Below are 21477 nucleotides of genomic sequence, written 5' to 3'. Positions count from 1 at the left end.
CTTCGCATAAACATCATATGGTATAAATTATACTAAATCAAAGAAGATTGCAGTAGTGTTGAAAGAGAGTGACTTTTTTAACATCTCTGAAAATTACACAGAACTTTTAAATTGGTAAAATATATATATATGATATTTTGTACATGGATTCATTTGGAGGTAACTTTCTTATAAGACGTCATTCACCCTAGTTGAAGTTTTTTTTTAAAATTTTGGTTTTGATCAACTAAATAAGGTGTTGAAATTTAGCTCATATATCTGTGTTTTCAAAATACATCCAAGAAACATGGAGACATCGAAGATACACCGAGGTGGCAGTGATGTACAGTAAATATCCCTATGAGGGAGTGTGCCTTGTTTACTCAGTATATGATCCTTACAACATGGTTTTACTTCATGTTTTTAGGGTTTATTTCATGAAACAGAAATGGCTCCTGGAGGGCAGGATCTTGAATTTCAATGAAGCACAGTAAGCTTCTGGAAATTTCCAAAATTTGCTGCTCCTTTCCAGGTTTATCATCTTTCTGTCAGAAGTAATATGTGATAGCTGTTGGATATACACCTGAAAGGCATTTAAAAAAAAACTGTGCCTTTGAAGATTTGTAAAAAACATTTTTATCTGCTCCATTGAAAGGCATGATGAAGGTGTAATGCAGCAGTCATTGCAATACAGGAGGCTGAGAGTATGGTGTTGCAATAGTATAGTACTAGACCAATATTCCTAGCAACGCAACCTCACTATGGCAAGATATCAAATCAATTTCAATAAATCTAGTAATTTCTGGCCTTTAAGTGGGAAGGCTTCTAATTTTCCTGTAAAACTCAACTGTCTTACTGTGTCCTTCAGGGAAAGGAAGCCTCTACCCTTACCCAGTCTGGCTTACATATCAGAGAATAAGATTACAGCATGAAAGAGCAATTTGAGATGAAACTAGGCAGCCATAAATATAGCTTTGGATGGGAATCACATATGTTTACAACTTGTTTATAAATGCATTTTGCCAGACTATGCCAACTACTTTGGAAATGTGAAAATGAATGACAGATTAATTATCAAAATTGTTAAATTGATAGTTCCAAAGTTGTTCAACACAGACAGCAAGATAATCAATAGAGAACAATAGGAATCAAATGAGCTTAGGAAAGAATTAAAAGTGAATTAAGAAATCAAGGAGGAAACTAAAATTAAAGTATCAAACTATAGATAAAGAAATCATTCAGTATTTCATAGGCACTTGAGTAACCAAAGTTAAGAATAAAGCAACTAACAGATGACAAAATAAACTCACAGGAGCTGATAAATAGTTACTGAGGTTTGAGTGTCAACAACCATCCTCTGACCCCAAACACATACTGACCTACCTCCAAGCCCTAAATAAAAACTGAAAGAACTGCAGAGGCAGATGAGTTCTGAGGAAGGATCACCGGAACCAAAATGTTAAATCTGATTTCTCTTCATAGATGCTGCCAGACCTGCTGAGCTTTTCGGGCAACTCCTGTTTTTGTTACCTCCAACCCCAACTGCCAAACCTTGACCCCTGCAACCCAACTCTCACTCAACACAACTCTTACCTCTCCAACTCTCATATGCCCAACACCTCTCTGACCCAACTTAACTTCTCTAACTCTCAACTCCCAAATCCCAAAAAAAATGACTCCCATCTCATTGATTCTCTATACCCACTGCTCTTCCAGCCTAAATCCCTAGCCCCCAAATACCCAGCCCCTGAATTCCATTGTACCATCTCTCCACTGCCCTGTTTGCTACTACCTCATTCGGTTCCCATCCACCTGAATCGCTCCCTCCTGATTTCCAACACCCGGCTCTCAAAGCCAACTCCCACCTTCAATTCCCAAATCAAACTCCAACCCCTCAACACACTCAATCCCCAAACCCTGACCCTTCACACTACTGCACTGATCATCCCCATAAACCCTCACATTCTCCCAGACTCCAAACCTTCTGAATCTCAGCCTCCAACTCCCAGTCCCACCTACTGCTTCCGCAATCTGAATCCCACTCACTGAGTTGCCATCCCTGACACCTACCCCTGATTCTCAACTTCCATCTATGACTCCAGGTTCGCAATTCCCCAACCACTAATTCCTACAAACCCCCCCTGCCATATCCATCCCTGATCCCAAACACCCCATCTCTCACCACCCTGTCTCTCCCATATACTGACATCCCCCCCAAAACCTTGTTCCCAACTCCTGACTAACCTCAAACTGACTCCTACACTCCTGACTCCAACCCCTCTGTCTCCTAACCCCAACTTCCACACCTGCTGTTCCCCCAATCTGAATCATACACCCATCTCCCCATCCCTGACCTCCACGCCCCGATTCCGACTCCATGACTCCCATCTCCTATTAACAACTCACAACTCCTCAACCACTGATTTTCCATGCTGTCTTACCCCCAACTTTCATACTTGATTCTCAACCCTGACTACTATGTCGAAATCCTGAGCTCCCTGGATCCCATACACACTGACCTCCCCCAGACCTGACTCCCAACTCCTGACCTGACCTGACTCCTATATCCTAGACTGCAACCCCTCTGGCTCCCATTCCTGACTCCCATCCACATTTCCCACCCCTGACTCAACCCCAACACATTAGTCCCTTCCCAATCCCATCCCTGACTCCCATTCTCAATTCATAATCTCATATGTAACTCTTGACTCTTACCCCTTGACTCTTGATCTCTGAACCCCCACCACACTAACTCCACCCACATCCCTGACTCCATTCACTTCTCCCTGACTAAACCTAATCCAGCTCTTTCCCCCTGGTGTGTACGACCTTCATATCTCACTAGATCTGCCCAATAACACCCAACAACCTTGCCCACAACAACGAGATCCTTTCCTGACCTAGCCTAAGTCTTCACCTACCTACCTATCACACTATCCTCCCACTCACCTGACATCTGTACCTCACCCACCTGGAACCCTATCCCCTCACCCAGCTGGCACTGTCAAACCTTCACCTATCCACTGTCCTGCCCCTTCAGCTAGCTTACACACTTATCTTCTCTCGGTATCTATCAATATGTACAGTGGGCCCTTTAAAACCACAGAATATTGGACCTACCATTGCATAAGATATGTGGTTTCAGTGTTGATCCTCTCTGTTGCTGCCTGAGTAGATTCCTGGACTGACTGTATTGCTTCAGCTAGAAAGGTTTCTGGCTTGGAAATTCTTCAGAAATCTCCAAAGGCAAGTGAAGAACTTTTATTCTGATCCAGCCTGGAAACAGGGATTCCAACCAAAATCCGATGATTTGGGCCAATGACAAAGTAATCACTCTAAATTGATACTATAGGTGTTGAATTCAACGAGCTCCAAAGATTCAGCTGGGATATTTTGCATTTGAGTGACTGTACATTTTGACTAGGTTCCCAGATTTCTGAGTGTTAGCATCAGTTAAAATTGGGTTATATTACCTAAATCTAGCCTGCAACTCTCAGAGGGGAAAAGTATTTTGTCTGAAGCAAGGGCTGGAAGCCATTCTATGTCTGATCCTGATGTAAAAAAGACACAACAAATTGCACAACATGGGAAAGTGTAGACTTTAAAATTTTCTACATGTGAGACCTTGGTTGAGAAGGCCAGCAGAGGAGGAGAGATATACTCTCTCCACAGGGATCAGGATGTTCACTCTGTAAGTTGTCAGAAGGCAGTGGAATTAGATACTCTTGGGGATCAATACTGGGAATCAAGACCCAAGGATCTGGACTCAAGTCGCACAAGAAATTCAACGGCCCTATTTGATTGGTCAATGTCAGTGAATTAATCCTCAAATGCAATATCTGAAATTGCACCCCTAACCTCAAACACAACTCACATCACTTCTGTCAGTCATTGACTAACAATCTGATTCAATCTAGAGCTCACAACCTACATATATAGTTTGTCTCACCCTCACACTTTTCAGTCACTGCAGGTATGCATGATCTGCTTGCGATTACCATGACTGATGGGTTACTTGTCTTTCTGCAGGAGAATGGCACATAAGTCAAACAGACTTGGATTCAAAACTAGCTGGGTGGTTTTCTCAGGGTCCAAGTAAACATTTGGGCAACTTGCTGACAACCGTTGTTAGATGTGGTGCACATTCTGTTTGTGTGATTTAGCTCACTTCTACTTGGTAGTGTCTTTTGTCAGATTGTGTAAAGTGACAAATAACATAACAAGGTCAGGAATGAGGCAACTGCAGTATAACATGAGCCCTCACTGCTGCAGACATCCTGTATAGTTGCAGAATCTGATGTGTTAGCAATCCCTCCAATGTTCCATGAATGAAGTGACATATGAATCTATGACCAAATTATTTAATTTTGATTTCATTGTACAGGCACATTTCCTTCTTCAAGGTTTACAATCTCGAAGACAGACATGTTGGCATGTATCATGCTTATTTTCAGTGCAAGTCTCAACGGGAGTATCATCACTTATGTTCAGAGTGGCTTCCAGACCTTGCGGTGCAGATTGGATCATTCGCTGAAATATTTCAGCTCGTGTTTGAAACCAAGTTGGAGTGATCTTGGATTGAAAAGTCTGGTGTGAGTGGAGAATATTATAAAATGCCTCAATTCTTCTGCAAGGTCAATTTGTGCAGGTCAAAACATCAAAGTTTTTAGCATCATGCACTTCATGATATCACCGATTGTCTGTGTCAATCTCATTGTATGGCTTGGTTTGGTGACTGTGAAGCAACACAGATTTAAATCTGCTTCTCACTTTACATTATAGCTTGGATGGGTAAGATCCATAGGATAGGCTAGTCCTCAGAGTTTTAGAATCATAGAATCCCTACAGTATGGAAATAGGCCCTTCGGCCCAACAAGTTCACACCAACCCTCATAGCATCCCACCCATCCCCATATAACCCACCTAATCTACACAGCCTGAGCACTATGGGCAATTTAGCGTGGCCAATCCACCTGGTCTACACATCTTTGGACTGTGGGAAGAAACCAGAGCACTCAGAGGAAACCCACGCAGACACGGGGAGAATGTGCAAACTCCACATAGACAGTCACCCAAGAGTAGAATCGAACCCAGGTCCCTGATGCTTTGAGGCAGCAGTGCTAACCACTGAGCCACTGTGCTGCCCTTTTCAACCATGTCAGTTTCAAGTCAAGGCTGAAGTTCCTCTTTTGTCCACTTTTTGATGTTAAATTGTAATTGTAGTCATTGATGTAACTGGGAGCATATTCGGGCCTATATGTAGCCAGTTGCATGTAATCCTTTTCAGTTTGCTGATAACAGTGAAACGGTCAGCATACAATTTGAGAATGTTGTTGGTATATATAGGAAAATATAACAATCATTTTCAGATCTGTTACTGTGTGGAAACTGATAGGCATGTTATATTCTCTCGATATACTGTAGACTACACCAGCCATTCAGGTGCCTTTGAATGAGCAGGTATTTCAAAGGTCCCAAGAAATTTCAGTGGTCTGTTATTGTTGTTAGGAAAAAGATTCCCTGGTTTACAGAGATTGGGCAATTTCGATGCTTGTTGAATGGCTTGTCTTCCATGACATTGACATGTATTCTTGTATCTATGCGAGCATATATCAATGTCCAACAGTCAACAGTCACTGTCATACATGGCTGATTACTATGTCCAAGACAGAGCGCCAAAAGTATATTCAGGGTCATTGGTCTTTTCATTGGCTGCATTCTCTCACCCTGTTGTTGTAATGTATGTACATGGAATCTTTCTAGTAATATTGATCTTAGTAGTTGATTTTGCAGATGAGTGACAAATGCTAGCAATGTGGTTGAGCTTTTATCACAGCTTTACACATTTTGCCAGTTATAGCATTTTCTGTTTCGTGTGTAGAAACACAACCCTAATTCTTTGGAACACTTGTAACTCTGTGAAGTTGCTGATGTTGTTACGCAAATAGTTTCATTCTGTGATGAGGAGAGTTCACCATAAGTGACCTTGAAGTGAGATAGTTAATGTTGACAGCCTCAACTTAAGTCTGGACTCTAAAAGTGATAGTGATCTCCAGCAGCTATGACAGTTCACTGTCTTTCTCAAATACATTGTAGTTCAGTTAACAAGAGAGACAACCTTGACTATTTTTGCTTTGAATTCTTGCAGGAAATATTCATTATTACACGAATATTTAGTTGCTTTTTTTATTTATTCATCAGTTATGCATATCAATGGCTGGCCAATGATTTCCCATCCTAAAAGATATGAATGAACTAGATGGGTTTTTATGAGAATCAGCAGTGATTGCAATTAAGTTGCTCGCTGCCTACACCAGATTTCTTTACTATTGAATTCAGAGATCACTATCTGCCATGGGTGAATTTGAACATTGGCCTGAGGTTCTGGATTACGAGTTCAGTGTCATTACCATTATACTGCTGCCTAAATTACAATCAATATTGGCTAAATGCCTCATTTACTTCTTGCTTAGTGCATCAGAAGACGTGTTTTATATATTGCATTTTTCTAGTGCATGATATAGGTAGTTAGTGCATTTTTTGCTCAATAATTGTTATTTAGCTCAATTGTAAATGTCTGAAATTCTTATTCTTCAAATCCATAGTGGAGAAAATAGGTCTTCGTCCTTTTTGCCTTGTGTGACTGCAAAACCTGCCATTGTGCCTTTGAAACTTTGCAGTTACTTTTGCCAATATGATAATAGTAATGCTGGCTCTGAATGCATATCAAAATGTAGACTAAGCATTAACAATGAGACCTTGATTAGCAATGCAATGAGACTTATGGCAAGGATCTTGGATCATGCTCCTTCCAAAGAAAAGCTGCTCTGTGATGATCTGTGGTTATTATTTGATTTGAATGGTTATTTTTTGCAAGATCAGTGAGTATGTACACTGCGTAGGCCTCCCTATTATTCCCAAACTGGAGTGACTCATGCATGAGTCTAACACAACAACAATGTGCTCCATAAATCCCCAACTTAAAATGTTGCATTTTCTGTGAGAAGGAACTTAGAAAAGGTTCATACCTGAATGCAATGTTTCCTATTCTGACAACCTTTGTCACTGATATGAAATTCTTGAGGAGAAAGAAGAGGGTACATTCAGAATCAGAACTTCGCAAACTGTTTACACATGGATTCCTTTATTCTTCTTCCAGACTACCTCTACTGCTATATGTGTATGCTAGCCTTAAGTGGCTCAAATGCATGATGCAATTTTCATACACTACAGAGGAGAATTCAGCACATGGTATATTTCAGGCACCAGTTTGGCTTCAGAGGAAATATTGTGTCCAATTTTGGATACCATGTTTTCAGAAAATTTGAAGGCTTTGGAGAAGTACAAAGAAGGTTATTAGAATGATTCCAGGGATGAGAAAATACAACATTTAGATAAATTAGAGAAGATGATGTCCTTCTCCTTTGAGCAGGGGAGGTGTTGCAGATGTTGCCATTCATATCTTCCAAGTGTATGGGTTTGTTAGAGGCTTACCCAGCCTAGGGTCTGTAAGGATAATCACCTGTAAGTTTACTGAGAAGAATCCTGTAGAGCAAATTAGATGTAGTTTATTGCAACTTTGTAACCATTCACTTGTTATAAGAACAGGCTGTAAGTTACTTCAAAATTGTTGGGAGGACCTAGGCTCAAGTCTATATGCCACAAGATCCTACTTTTCACTCCCAGCAGGTCCTTATGATATCATCACATTGGATAATGCATATTACATTGAATCAAGTATTCACCTTTGCAGACCTATACATATAACTTGTCAGCCAAACTTTTCTAATACATGAGATTATAGATATTTTTAATTAGTCTGCTCAGCTTTGTTATGATAAAAGTCTGGAGCAGGTGAAATTTGAACCCTGGCCTTCTGGCCCAAAAGGTAGGGACAGGGCCATTGCAGTACATGAGCCCGACACGTGTTCATAAAATCACATTTACCATACCGAATTTCCCCTAAATCTTTTACTACAAATTGAGACATGTTGGAAGTTTTACTATTCTTGCTGAATGTGTTCTCTTTGGACTTTAAATAATGATAGATCGTCAAATAAAACGTAGCTATCTTTGACTGTCTCCCGATTGTCTGAGATCTGTAATTATTCTTCATTGTCAGGTTTGCCATTTAGTTCATCCCAATCTATAATCTGAAGACAGTTCAATCATAATGGGATCAGGTGTCAGCCCCTTTGGCAATATGAATGATGTATGATCTTCAGTGGTTTGCATGTCCATTGATGGTCATAGATTTTCTGTTAAAATCCTTTGTCGACACGGATTGCCCTCTTCCTAGCTCTGGTAACATTGATTTTAACGTGTGACCTGTTGTACATGATAGAATTGTTCTTTCTTGGGGTGAAAGGGATCAAAGGTTTTGGGGAAAAACAGGAACAGGGTAATGAGTGAGATCGTCTGCCAAGACCATTTTGAATGGCGGAGCAGGCTTGAACAGCCAAATGGCCTACTCCTGCTCCTATTTTCTAGTTTTCTACCTTGTACTGCTTACCAATAATTAGGTTGCAAGCATGAAGCCAGTTTCTTAAGCAAGATAATAAACTGAGCCTTCAACTTTTTGTGCATCACTAAGTCATATGGTGCTAGCTTTAATTCAATAGTGCTGCGTAGGAATCAAATTCTTCTTAAAGATTGACTGAACCATTCTGATTCCACATTTGATTTCTCTGTTAGTTTATGGTTGCTGCAGTGAGTTTGTGTCTTTGCTGGAGAGTTTTGTCAAAGACTGTTGGTGTCTGCTGTCTGTCCTAATGGTTGCATTGGTTTATCTCGTACATATTTTATAGATCTCTACCTTACAATCTACATGGATTCCAAAAAGTTCCTACACCAAGTTGATCTTCTCTGTTTAGGATTGATCTATGTTACTTCTGGATATCAAGTTCAGTCACCATCTGAATAGACTTTCCTAGAGTTAGAATTTCTACGATATGTAAATAAATTAACAATAATCTGACAAAGATTCACCAGAGTACATCAACTTAGTCCCATAGGAATTCTGACTTTAAGTCAAAATAATTGCATGTCTTCACTAGTATGTAGCAATCACTTATGGCATTATCCATTGATTCCCCTGGATACTGCATTTTGTTTTTATTAAATCTTGCCTTTTCCAGGTTTTTATTAGTTCTGGCATTTAAATAATTGTCAAAGGCTTTCAGTACCTCTTTGAATCTTTGTTGCTTGTTTTACCCTGTGGTAAATAACAACATCATCTTCTATAAATAGAACAGAATATCCTCTATTGTTGCGTACGCTCCATTGTAGAAGTACAGTGAAAAGCTTTTACAATGTCTGTCTCTTATGGCCCCATTTTAGGTACAAATACCTAGTTACAAACCTTGGATACAAAAGAGGAATAAAAAGTAGGTGCATTACTTCACAGAGTTTAAAAAAAAATAGAAAAAGACATTGTTAAAGGATTGACATTACAATCAGGTAAAAAATATTCCAAATAAACATTACATTGTAGCAGCTCAGTGCAGGACCTTCGCAATATGGTCTGACCGCTCACGTCAGACCTCAGTCCAACAGTCGTCCCCGCTCCGCTCTGAGCCTCCAGTTCGCTCCATACTCAGCTGCTCCAAGGTAAGTTCCAGGACTATCCTCCCCAGCACCGGTCTCCACCTGGGACTACTCCGGGACTTGGTCTCTGCGCGCTGCTCCAGGACTCATTCCTCAATCCAAACTATGTACAGAAGCGTATTCACTTCTTCAGCTTCTGACTTAGTATCACCTTAAAAGTTATTCTACCCCTTCAATAATTGTCTTTTCTGGGATATGAAATTTTGTATTCTATTCGGCCTTACTCTGAAATAAAATCTTCCTGACAATATCATTTCTAACGTCATGGTTTCCTAATGTAGTTAAGTATTTTATCTTATTTTTTAAGGTTTTTGTTTTTCAGCAATGGCAGTTTTCCCACATTTTTCTACAATTCTGGAGTATGTTTCTGCTCTTTCCAACTTAAAAGAGGATTCCTACCTTTTGCGGCTGTAACAGAGATCTTCATGTCTTTTGCGACTTTAAGGAGGATTTCCTGAAATAGTTCCTGTGTTAGACAAGGATCGCTCACTTCTGTAATTTGCTACACACTTATCTGCTTTAAATGGTTGAGTCCAATATATCTCCATCTTCCTGCTCACAGATTGTGCAGGTTTCAGTCTTGACTCTGTGAATTCAGTTTGTTTTCTAGCTCTGCCTTGTTGTATCCATGCACTATGGTCGTGACACCCAACCTGAGTCGCAATTTTAAAAAAAATTCTCGTCGCTTCAGCCTGAATTCCTATGCCATTTTTTTCTCTTTGTAACAGGGTATTCACTTTTGACACACACAATCTCCAATGTCTGTACACTCACTGGCTGAACTTGGACCCAGGACCACCTACTTAGAGCACCTTCTTGTGATGCACCCTGTACTTCTGCCTTGAAACTGCAGATTTCTCCTGTTACTGTGCATTTCTTTTTTAATCAGGTCTGCAATACTTTCTTTTGTTCTTTGAAATATTCTTCAGTGTTGGGTATTGCCAATAAAGTACTTTGGGTCCACTGTTCTCAACAATCACCAGTAACTGGTTTCCTTGGAGTCTCTTGGGTTACCAGCATGTTTGCCTCATTGGAGCTGTTACTTCTTCAATTAAAATGTCATATCCCATGCTGATAACTATGTTGCGTTTGCTGCCATCCATATTCTTTATGTGTATGAAGTTTTTTTTAGGTCTTATGTCTCAAGTGTCTGTGAGAACAGTCACCTTCTAGTTTCATGAGGAAAGTCTTGTAGAATAATTAACATGTAGTTTGTAATCTCTCTGTAACTATTTACAGGTTATAAGAATCAGCTCTGAATTACTACAAAGACTGATAAGAGGACTTAGCCTAAAGTCTGTCTCCCACGTGACCCTACATTTTTCTCCCAACAGATCCTCATGGCATCATCACCGTGGATGATGTGAATAAGTATTTATTGTACTTATACAGTCATAGAGATGTACAGCAGGGAAACAGACCCTTCAGTCCAACTCATCCATGCTGACCAGATATCCCAAATTAACCTCGTCCCATTTGTCAGCATTTGGCCCATATCCCTCTAAACCCTTCCTATTCATGTATCCATCAAGATACCTTTTAAATATTCTAATTGTACCAGCCTCCACCACTTCCTCTGGCAGCTCATCCCACACACGCACCAGCCTCTGTGTGAAAAAGTTGCCCCTTAGGCCCCTTTTAAATCTTTCCCTCTCAAATTAAATCTACGCTGTCTAGTTTTGGACTCCCTCACAGATCAAAACCTTCCAGACCCTTCTACAGCTGGAGGCTAGGTGGAGATTCAATAGAGGAATTTTAAAGTTAAATGTTTAAGTAGTGTATAGAAACGGTAACTATTTCCAGTGAATCCATAGAATCCCTGCAGCGTGGAAACAGGCCATTCAGCCCAACAATTCCACACCAACATTCAGAGTAGCATCCCACCAAGACTCATCCCTGCCACCATCCTATCCCCACAACCCCCATGGCTAATCCACGTAGCCTGCACAACTTTGGACTGTGGGAGGAAACCCGCACAGATACAGGGAGAATATGCAAACTCCACATAGACAGTCACCCAAAGCTGGGACTGAACCTGGGTCCCTGACACTGTGAGGCAGCAGTGCTAAACACTGAGCCACCATGCCGTCTGTAGCTGAAACATTGATAACCAAAGAATGCACATTTAAGACTGATGAAAGAATTGGAGGCAACATAAGGAAGTTAAAGTAATCAATGCCTAGAATTTGGAATGCACTATATGATAGAGTGGTGTATTTCAGTAGTATCCATCAGAATGTAATTGGACAAATATTTGAAGGCAAAGAAATTGCACGAGAGTGGCAAAATTGGTACTTAAATAACATTACTGCCAGACAAAACTTCCTCATTGTATTATGCTCAACACAATGCACACTGGTAGACATATGTAAACTCTTTACAGTCACTTCATGTTAGGAGGATCTATTCCCATATGGGCTTAATTCCCAAAGGATGCATCTTTGTGACTTTCTCATGGCAACATATTATTTTCCTGACACTGTCTTTCCCTGTACTATTTCTAACTCTTAAATTGCAAACCTGTGTGCCTGCAACATGCAAAATGTTTCCATTTAAGACATGGTACTATCTGTTTCTCATCTCTGGTTTTGCACTATATCTAATTCTTCACAACTTGGCATGTTTGACTCTTGTCTTGCAATAATCTTTTTTAAAACTATCTGGCAACATATCATTCTCTGTGAATCAGTCCCACCTTTCTTGACAGTGTAAGTTAGATTTTCCAAATTTGTCAGAAGAACGTATTCAGAATTAGAATGCAGGGGGTTAGCAAGTCTCACACAGTTTTCCAGCCAATAATTTTTCATGGATTGTAAACCCCGTGGGGCTCACTAACCTCTGTGCCTGAATTCCCAAAATGAATGCTTAGCATGTGATGCTCTGTAACATGTTTGCAAATTTGTAAAATCTATTCTTAGAAATCAGCAATTGGGGCAATTTTCAAGCATCTTTGCTGTCTTTCTATCATTCAGTGGTTGCTTTCACTCCCCTGACCTTTCACTCTGTGCCAATTTAAATAACCTACACTATTCTACGTGGCTTAAAAAGTTTCATACTGCATATGCCATATCTTCTACTACACCTGCATTCCATTATGCTTGTCATTCTGCTGCCTCTTATAAAAATTCTGATTTTGTTATTTGCATCTTGATCAGTAGGAAGCATCCCTAGCCAGGTTCATGTCTCCTTATAATTGTTATTAAAATGATTAAATACAATCTTAATGAAAAAGATTGACTGTTATCTTTATATCCAGAAGTTGTCTGTTCTAATTGACTGCCAGAACTGTTTCCAGCTCTCTTCCTGTTGCTACATCTGCTAAAGGGAGAAAATTTTTTTTTGTAGGGTGAGGGTGTCATTAAGAGTCAACATCAGATTTTCCTCTATGTTGGACTCTTGGATCAACTGTGTTCCTCAAAACAGGAAAATTATATTGTGAGGAGAGTATGCTCCCAACAATTCCCTTCCATTTTTATAAGAAAGAAGGAAATATTTGCAGCAATAACCCATACAGCTCCTCGAGCCTGCACCACAATTCAACGTTATTATGCATGTTCTTCTACCTCAACTCCTGCCTCATTCCTATATCCCTGAGAGATCAAAAATCTATCTATCTCTGTCTTGAATATACTCAACATTGGAGCATCCATGACTCATCCAAAGATTAACATCTTTCTCGGTGAAAACATTTCTCCTCACCTTACTTCTAAATGATCAACATTATCCTGAGGCTTTACCTTTTGTTCGATATTTCCCACCAAGAGAAAGCAACCACTCCATGCTTATTCAGTCAAGCTCTTTCAGAATTTTATATTTCTATGTGAACACTTTTCATCTTCTGAATTTGTTAAACTGTGGACCAGTTTACTCAGCCTCCTGTCAGACCGGCAATCCTTTCAACCCGACCTACTCAACATCTCATCACACAGTCCTCCATACCTGGTATCAGCCTAGTGAACCTTTGCTGAATTGCCTCCAATGCCAGTATATCTTTTATGTGAGAAGAGGCCCAAAAAAGTTCATAGTGTTCAAGCTGAAGTGTGACCTAGTGCCTCACACAGTTTTAGCAAAACCTCCCTACTTTTATGCTCCATTTCCTTTGAAATAAAGGCCAACATTCCATTTGCCTTCTGTATTACCCGCTGAACTTGAATGCTAGCTTTGGGGACTCATAGGTGACAACTCCCAAATCCTTCTGTTCTGCAGCTTTCTGTAATCTTTCTCCATTTAAATTGCCAGTATTCTTCCTGCCAAAGCACATAAACCCACATTTTCCACTTAATATTCTACTTGTTGAAATTTTGCATAACCTGTTTATATCCCTTTATCCTTCGAAACACTTTGTGTCATCATCACCACTTGCCTTCTCAATAATTTTTGTGTCACTGCCATTTTGTAGCAAACTTGGCGATAGTACATTCACTTCCCTCATCCATGTCTTTAGTATCTGCTGTAAATAATTGTGGATCCAGCACTGATCCATGTGGTACACTACTAGTTACAGGTTGCCATCCTGAAAATATCCTCTTATCTCAACTCTCTGACTTTCTATTAATCCTCTATCCATCCTAATATACTACCTCCAACACTGGGCTTATAAAGTATTATTTTTTTATTAAGCACTAACTTTACCTAGCACTTTGTGTCTCGCGATAGTTACTATATTTATTTTCTCTCCTCCTTTGGTCCCTTGAATGTTTAGTAATTTTAGAATGTCATTAGTACCTTCTAAAGTGAAGACTGAAGGAAAAGATTTATTCAATTCCTCTGCAATTTCCCTAGTATGATTTTCCCAGCTTCATTCTCTAAGGGGACCTTTGTTCGCTCTGATTTCTCTGTTCCTTTTGATATATCTAAAGAAATTCTTGCTGTCAGTCTAAGAGTGGTAGAGAATCTTGCTTATCCAGAATAGTGCAGGGTCTACAGACTTCCCACATTATAATATTCTGTGCATTGGTTCTTGCCACAAGCTGCACTCCATAATAAGCCTCAACCTTACTTAAATGGAATATCTGAGGAAGAGAGTTAAATGACAGACAAGGCAGAGTAGTTGCAAATGGGCTACAGTGAATGTGTGTGCATGGTTCAATGCAGAGAAATATGATATAGCGTGACAGCAGAAGCAGAGGCAGTAATAGACTGGAATCGATTTTGTCTGTACTGTAAGGTGCATGGTTTTCAAAGGCCTTCAGATGACCACCAGGTGTTGTATTCTAGAGAGTTGCATAATTGCCGAGGTTAAGCCATTCAAATGAAATACAAAAACTTTGTGGGGTTGTTTTTAAATAAACTTGATTAGCTTCTTTTTGAGTCCATTAAAATTTATTATATTATGTGCTACATTTTGGTTTACATCCCTCAGTCTGTCTTACCCAAATTGAAGAATATTTATGACGTGGAGGTGCCGGTGTTGGACTGGGGTGGACAAAGTCAGAAGTCACGCGACACCAGGTTAGAGTCCAAAAGGTTTATTTGAAAACACACAAGCTTTCAGAGCACAGTCCCTTCATCAGTTGCAGTGAGAGAGCAGAGTTTTTGGGAAAGAGAGATCAAGGGCAAAGAGATCAAAAAAATCATACCACTGGTGTGAGTGGAGTGTTGGATAATACATCTCTGCAGGTGACCAAGAGTGTTATACAGTGTGTAAAGTGTTTATAAAGTCAATGTTAGTGCTGTGCTGTCATGACAATCAGATAGAGCCACAGGAATATATAAAAGGTGACATCTCAGGTCAGATACTGAATTGTAGGTGTGAGGCTTTGTTCAGAATCTATCTCAGAGTTTTAACCTCGAATCAGGCTGGCTTTATTCCAAAAACTGGAATCTATAAGATGCCACACTGACTATGACTACAAAATTGTGTGTTTTTGAACAAAATAGAATGTATCTGCAAAGAAACAAAGATTTTGGATGAAATGATTCACCCAAAGACATACGTGTGTGTGTGTGTGTGTGTGTTTTTGCGCGCGTGTGTATTTGTCTGTGTGTGCGTGTGTGTGTATGTGCGTGTATGCGTGTGTGTGCATGTGTGTGTGCGTGTGTGTTTGCGCCTGTGTGTATTTGTCTGTGTGTGTGTGCATGTGTGTGTGTGTACGTGTGTGCGTGTGTGTGTGTGTGTGTGTGTGTGTTTAAGACTGTAATAAATAGTTCAAAGCTATACAAACTAATTAAGATAGAGAGATCATAACAATTTATCAAGGTGATGCTGTCAAAACAGGAAAGTAAGGATGATTCTATAGATACAGAACAGTGTGGTTGGGTCACCTGTAGCTCAACATGAACCCAAGATCACGGTTGAGGCTGTCTTCACGAGTACAAAACTTGGCTATCAGTGTCTGCTCGGCGATTCTGCATTGTTATCTCGGAGTCCGCCTTGGAGGTTGCTTACCTGAAGATCGGAAGTTGAATGCCCTTGACCACTGAAGTGTTCCCCAACTGGGAGGGAACATTCCTGTCTGGCGATTGTTGTGCAGTATCCATTCATCCGTTATCGTAGCTTCTGCACGGTCTCGCCAATATACCATGCCTCGGGGCATCCTCGCCTAGAGCATGTGAGACAGATAACACTGGCAGTGTCTGCCAGACACATGAGTGTCTGCCGCGAATGTGGTGGGTCGTGTTCCCACGTGTAATGGTAATACCTATGTCGATGATCTGACATGTCTTGCGGAGATTGCCAAGGCAGGGTTGTGTGGTGTTGTGATCGATGTTGTCCTGAAGGCTGGGTTGTTTGCTGCAGACATTGGTCTGTTTGGTGGTTTGGAGGTGAGAAGTGGAGGCATAGGGAAAACAAACACGCGCATGCACACACACACTCTCTTTCACACTGTCACACTCACACATGCACACTCATACAAACGCTCTCTCACACACATATTCTGTCACACACATATACTCTCTAACACTGACACTACACACACACACACACACACACACGCACACACACACACACGCACACACACACACACATCTATTTCATTTCATCCAAGATGTTTGTTTCTTTGCAGATACATTCTATTTTGCACAAAATGTACAAAATTTGTATTCACAGTCACTCAGTGTGGCATCTTATAGATTCCAGTTTTTGGAAGAAAACCAGCCTGATTCCAAGTTAAAACTCTGAGACAGATTCTGAACAAAGCCTCACACCTACAATTCACTGTCTGACCTGAAATGTCACCTTTTGTATATTCCTACCGTTCTGCCTGATTGTCATGACAGCACAGCACTAACATTGACTTTATAAACACTTTACACACTGTATAACACTCTTGGTCACCTGCAGAGACTTATCATCTGACACTCCACTCACACCAGTCGTATGATCTTTTGATCTCTCTGCCTATAAACTCTGTGTCTGTGTGCCCTGCTCTCTCGCTGCATCTGACGAACAGGCTGTGCTCTGAAAGCTTGTGTGATTTCAAATAAACCTGTTGGACTATAATGTGGTGTCATGTGACCTCTGATTTTGAAGAATATTTAAGGAGACTAGGTCAGACTGGGTTGTCTGGTCAGTGTAGACAAATTGGACCGAAGAGTCTGTTTCTGCACTGTATGACTATAGGATTTCAATGAACGAGAGTGAAGCTGGATAGTTTCCATTCATAGTAAGAAATAGAAAGCAGTCATTATATCAGAATACTGATTATATTATAGTTTAATGCAACTGAGGTGAAAAAGTACTGTTTTCTACTCAAGAAGCTAAGTTCAGTATCAGACATAAAAATGTACGTTACATTGCTGTTACTATTCAGTTGCTCTTTTGTTGATAAATAAATTGGCTTAACAACTAAATTCTTAGCCAAAGTCAAGATTAGTGTTGTTCTGCTGTCTTAATAAGGTGTTTTCATGAGGTAAATTGCATTCATTCGCAGACAAGGCCCTGTTCTCCTGTTTTTTATCGACAAAAAGGGTATGTTCACACATCGCACTTTTTTCATTGAGAAAAGAACTTTGGAGACAATCAATTCCTGCTGCATCCCCAGAGCAATGTCCTGACCAATCAGAGTTGACTGACATGGTTTAATTAAGGCAGTCAACAGATCCTGCAATAAATCCTTACCAACCATAGTCCAACCAATCAGCACCTTCATCTCATTTCATATAAATTGTTCTTTCCTTTCTAATTTTGTTTTTGCATTTCAGCCCTGATAAGTGCTAGATGAAACGTTTTGACTTTGTTTCATTTCAGCCATTTTCTAATTGCTGGTGTATCCCTGTTATCTGTTCCTAGTGTTGTCATCTCTCCAGTAATGGATTTTGTGAAAAAGGAGTCATAGGGTATACAATATCAAAGTGCAAAGCTTATTTTCCAGGCTTTTTGAGTAACCATAAATGTCCAAAACATTATCTGTGGCATATGCACACACTTATAGTGAAAGGTGTGTTGGACAGTGTGGGCAGAATCTTATAAGAATCTGAGCATCACAAACTATAAGATATGTGGCAGAGAAGTCCAGAAAGATGAACCTCTTAAGTTAAAATATCTTGTCTCTTTTATATTTTTCACAAGTGACATGGCGAGTTGCCAATTGATGAAGATTGATGTTGTTTAAGCTATTTGTTGATGGCCCAAATTTCCTCATTATTATCTCAGTTGCAATCTTACCAAACTTGTCAAAACAAATGAGCCTTTTGGAAAGCTTAACATGAAAACCAGAGTGGGGTGTTTGGCAGCTTCATCTCACTGTCTTCTCTGAACAACCTTACTCACCACAAAATTACAGAGCAGGGCATGATCAAGAAGGACTAGCTACAAGCTACTTTCTACCATCCAACTTACAGGGACCCATCAGCACCGTCCTTGCATTTCTGAGATGCATTGACAGTGTGTCCTGCAAGCCCAGCCTTGTCAAGCAGTACATACCAGCAATCAGCAGTGTCGGTGTGCATTGGGCACAGTTACCTCACAGGGATGGACACCTGTCTGCAGCACTAGAGATCATGACCTCATTCTCCAAGGTGGTGAGGTGGAATGTATGGTGAGTGCTTTCTTTCCATTAGGGCCAGTTGGAAAGTGGTGGTGGGGGGTATCTTCTGCAGTTGGACACATGTGTGGCTACTCGTCAGGGTCTGGCAGGAATGGTCAGCATGGCAGGTCAGATTGCTTGAGTAGTGTACTCTTGGCTCGGGTGAACTCTTGGCTTCTGTTCACAGAAATCAAGGGACAAGGGGGCAGGGGGTGTGGTTGGGGGTCAGGCAGCAAGATATAGATGCACCTACACAATTTGAGAGATGACCTGGGCAAGTGTGAAGCCTGTGGGGTTTATAGAAGGGAAGAGGTGGTGATGTTGGAGGTTTCAGCAACTGGTTAACACAGATCATGGAAGCCAGTGACAGAGGATAGCTCACTGTCATTTCAATCAGAAAGTGCACAATGTTCAGGACAACTCTGAACACACTCACAATGAGCTGCATGCCAGGGAGGGGTCTACATCTGCAAGTGGTCTCAGAATGTTTATTAGGAAGAAATATTGACTACAAACACATAATATATTGGCAACACAGACTTGCAGGATGCCTACTCCCTAGTCATCCTGTGGCATTGACTCTCGTTGTGTGTTGCACCCCCCGGCACAGTAACTGCTGGAGAACTTACTGAGATATGACCTCTAGTGCACACAGTCTGCTGAACAGTTGGCAATATTGAAGGGGCAGTTTAATGTCACCTACATGTATTTCTACCCTTGCTTCCAAATGATAAAATTGTTGCTCATTGTAGACCCCCAATTGTTACTTATCCATTATTGTCCAAGGATTGATAACACTGGGCACAGTGATCATCTAGACCCAACATAGAAACTGACAATCTGCCCTGGACCTCACAAATAGACGCGATGGCCAAGAAGGCACAACAAAGCCTCTTTTTCCTCAGGTGGCTGAGGAAATTTGGCATGTCCATAAGGATCCTCACCAACCTTTACAGACGCACCATGGAAAATATTCCATCTGGCTGCATAACAACTTAGTATGGCAACTGCTCTGCCCAGGACTACAAGAAACTTCAGAAGGTTGTGTGCACAGCCCAGGCCATCATGGAAGCCAACCTCCCATCCATGTACTCCATTTACGCTTCTTGTTGCTATGGAAAAGCTGCCAACATCATCAAAGACACCTCCCACTCCGATAATGCTCTCTTCCAACCTCTTCTGACAGGCAGAAGATACAGAAGCTTAAACACACATACCAACAGGTTCAAGAACAGCGTCTTCCATGTCATTATTAGGCTGCTGAATGGGCCTCTCTAATTTCAACTCTAATGTTGACCTTGATTTTGCGCACCTCCTGTGCAGCTGTGACCTTGTATGCGTCGCTCTGTCTAAGCACCCTGTGATCTGTATGTCCTTGTTTGTCATGATCTGCCTATACTGCTCGCAAAACAAAGCTGTTCTCTGTACTTAGATACATGTGACTACAATAAATCACATCAAAAATCAAATCAAAGGCACAACGATATGAACAATGAATAACAACTGTTCATGAACAAAACCAAATTATTTTCATAACTGTGTCAGTGGCATGGGATGTTTCTCCCTTGTTCATCAATGCAATAGTCAGTATGACATCCTCAGCTGCTTCCACTTCCACACCCCATTTCTTTATTATTCTCAATGGTATTTGAGTATCGGAACTCATGGGGGATTTGAGTACAGGAACAAAGATGTCTTGCTGCAATTGTATGGTGCTTTGGTGAGAATGTCATCATTGAAATGTACCACAATTGTAGACTCAGAGCAGCGCAAAGAAAGCATGTAAAAGCAGCTGTGCCCTGAAGTTTTATTTATTTGTTCTAACACGCTAACCTCTTCCTTTACTGCAAATAAATAATAAAAAATCATTATTTAACATATCTCACAGTTCCATATTTCCAAAGGCAATATTGCAATAATCAATTTCCAAGGGCTGATACTAAGCCTGACTATCCTCTTTTCCTAACATAATCTGTTCTGCGCATTGCCAGTTCAGACACATCTGTCATTCTCTCCTCTGGCAAATAGAGCTCTTGTCCCTACGGGGTATAAACTGGTTCTGTAACGTGTTAAATTCTTTTCTGAACATCTCACACAGGTCTTCTGTCTTTTCACTAATTGACAAGTTTGCCCAGTTTCAAAGTAGGACCAGGAGTAGGCCGTTTGGCTCCTCAAGCCTCCTCCACCATTCAATACAATCAAGGTGGGTCTGATTGTGGCCTTTACCCCACTTTCCTGCCTGCCTCCCATAGCTGGTGTTAGAGGAAAGTACATGTCAATGTCAAACGCAAGCAGAAAGTACTAGAAAAACTCAGCAAGTCTGGCAATATCTGTGGAAAGAGAAACATTTTGAGCCCAGTATGACACTTTTCCCAAACATTTTTAGTTAACTATAAATGGCGGGTCTGTCTCTTGGACTTTTTGTACTCATTGGAATGTATTAATTTTAGATATTCTGAAAAATCTCTGCTACTGCATCTCTATTGAACTCTTCCTTAAAACCTATACAGTCCTGGGTGCTTGTTAGTCAATCTTTCAGGAAGGCTCATGGAGTTGGAGGGTGGAGATCCTTTAGGGGCAGGAAGGGGATCATTGCCAGAAGTGTTGGGACGAGTCACAGATGAGCTGGAGGAACAAAGAAATGGAGACGCATTTGCAAGGGTTCGATAAGGATGGTGACAGGAGGAAGCTCAAGGTGTGTAGATGTACTTTGACGTCTGTAGGGGAAAGTATAAAGGAACAGGGTGGGCATCATAATGGTCTAATGCTGGGGTTCAGGCAAGGGAGGACAGTTGGAGGTAAAGTCACTGAGGTGGGCGGGGGGGACATGGGGGGCATTGGTGGAAATGGGCTGTCAAGGTAGTAACATCAGGGGCCAAGGAGGCTTTGGGGATGTAGCTGTCAACCAGGCAGAGGTTGGTCC

Source organism: Rhincodon typus, chromosome 3 (assembly GCF_021869965.1).
Source record: "Rhincodon typus isolate 14 chromosome 3, sRhiTyp1.1, whole genome shotgun sequence".
Taxonomy (NCBI): Eukaryota; Metazoa; Chordata; class Chondrichthyes; order Orectolobiformes; family Rhincodontidae; genus Rhincodon; species Rhincodon typus.
This window is presented reverse-complemented; position numbering follows the sequence as displayed.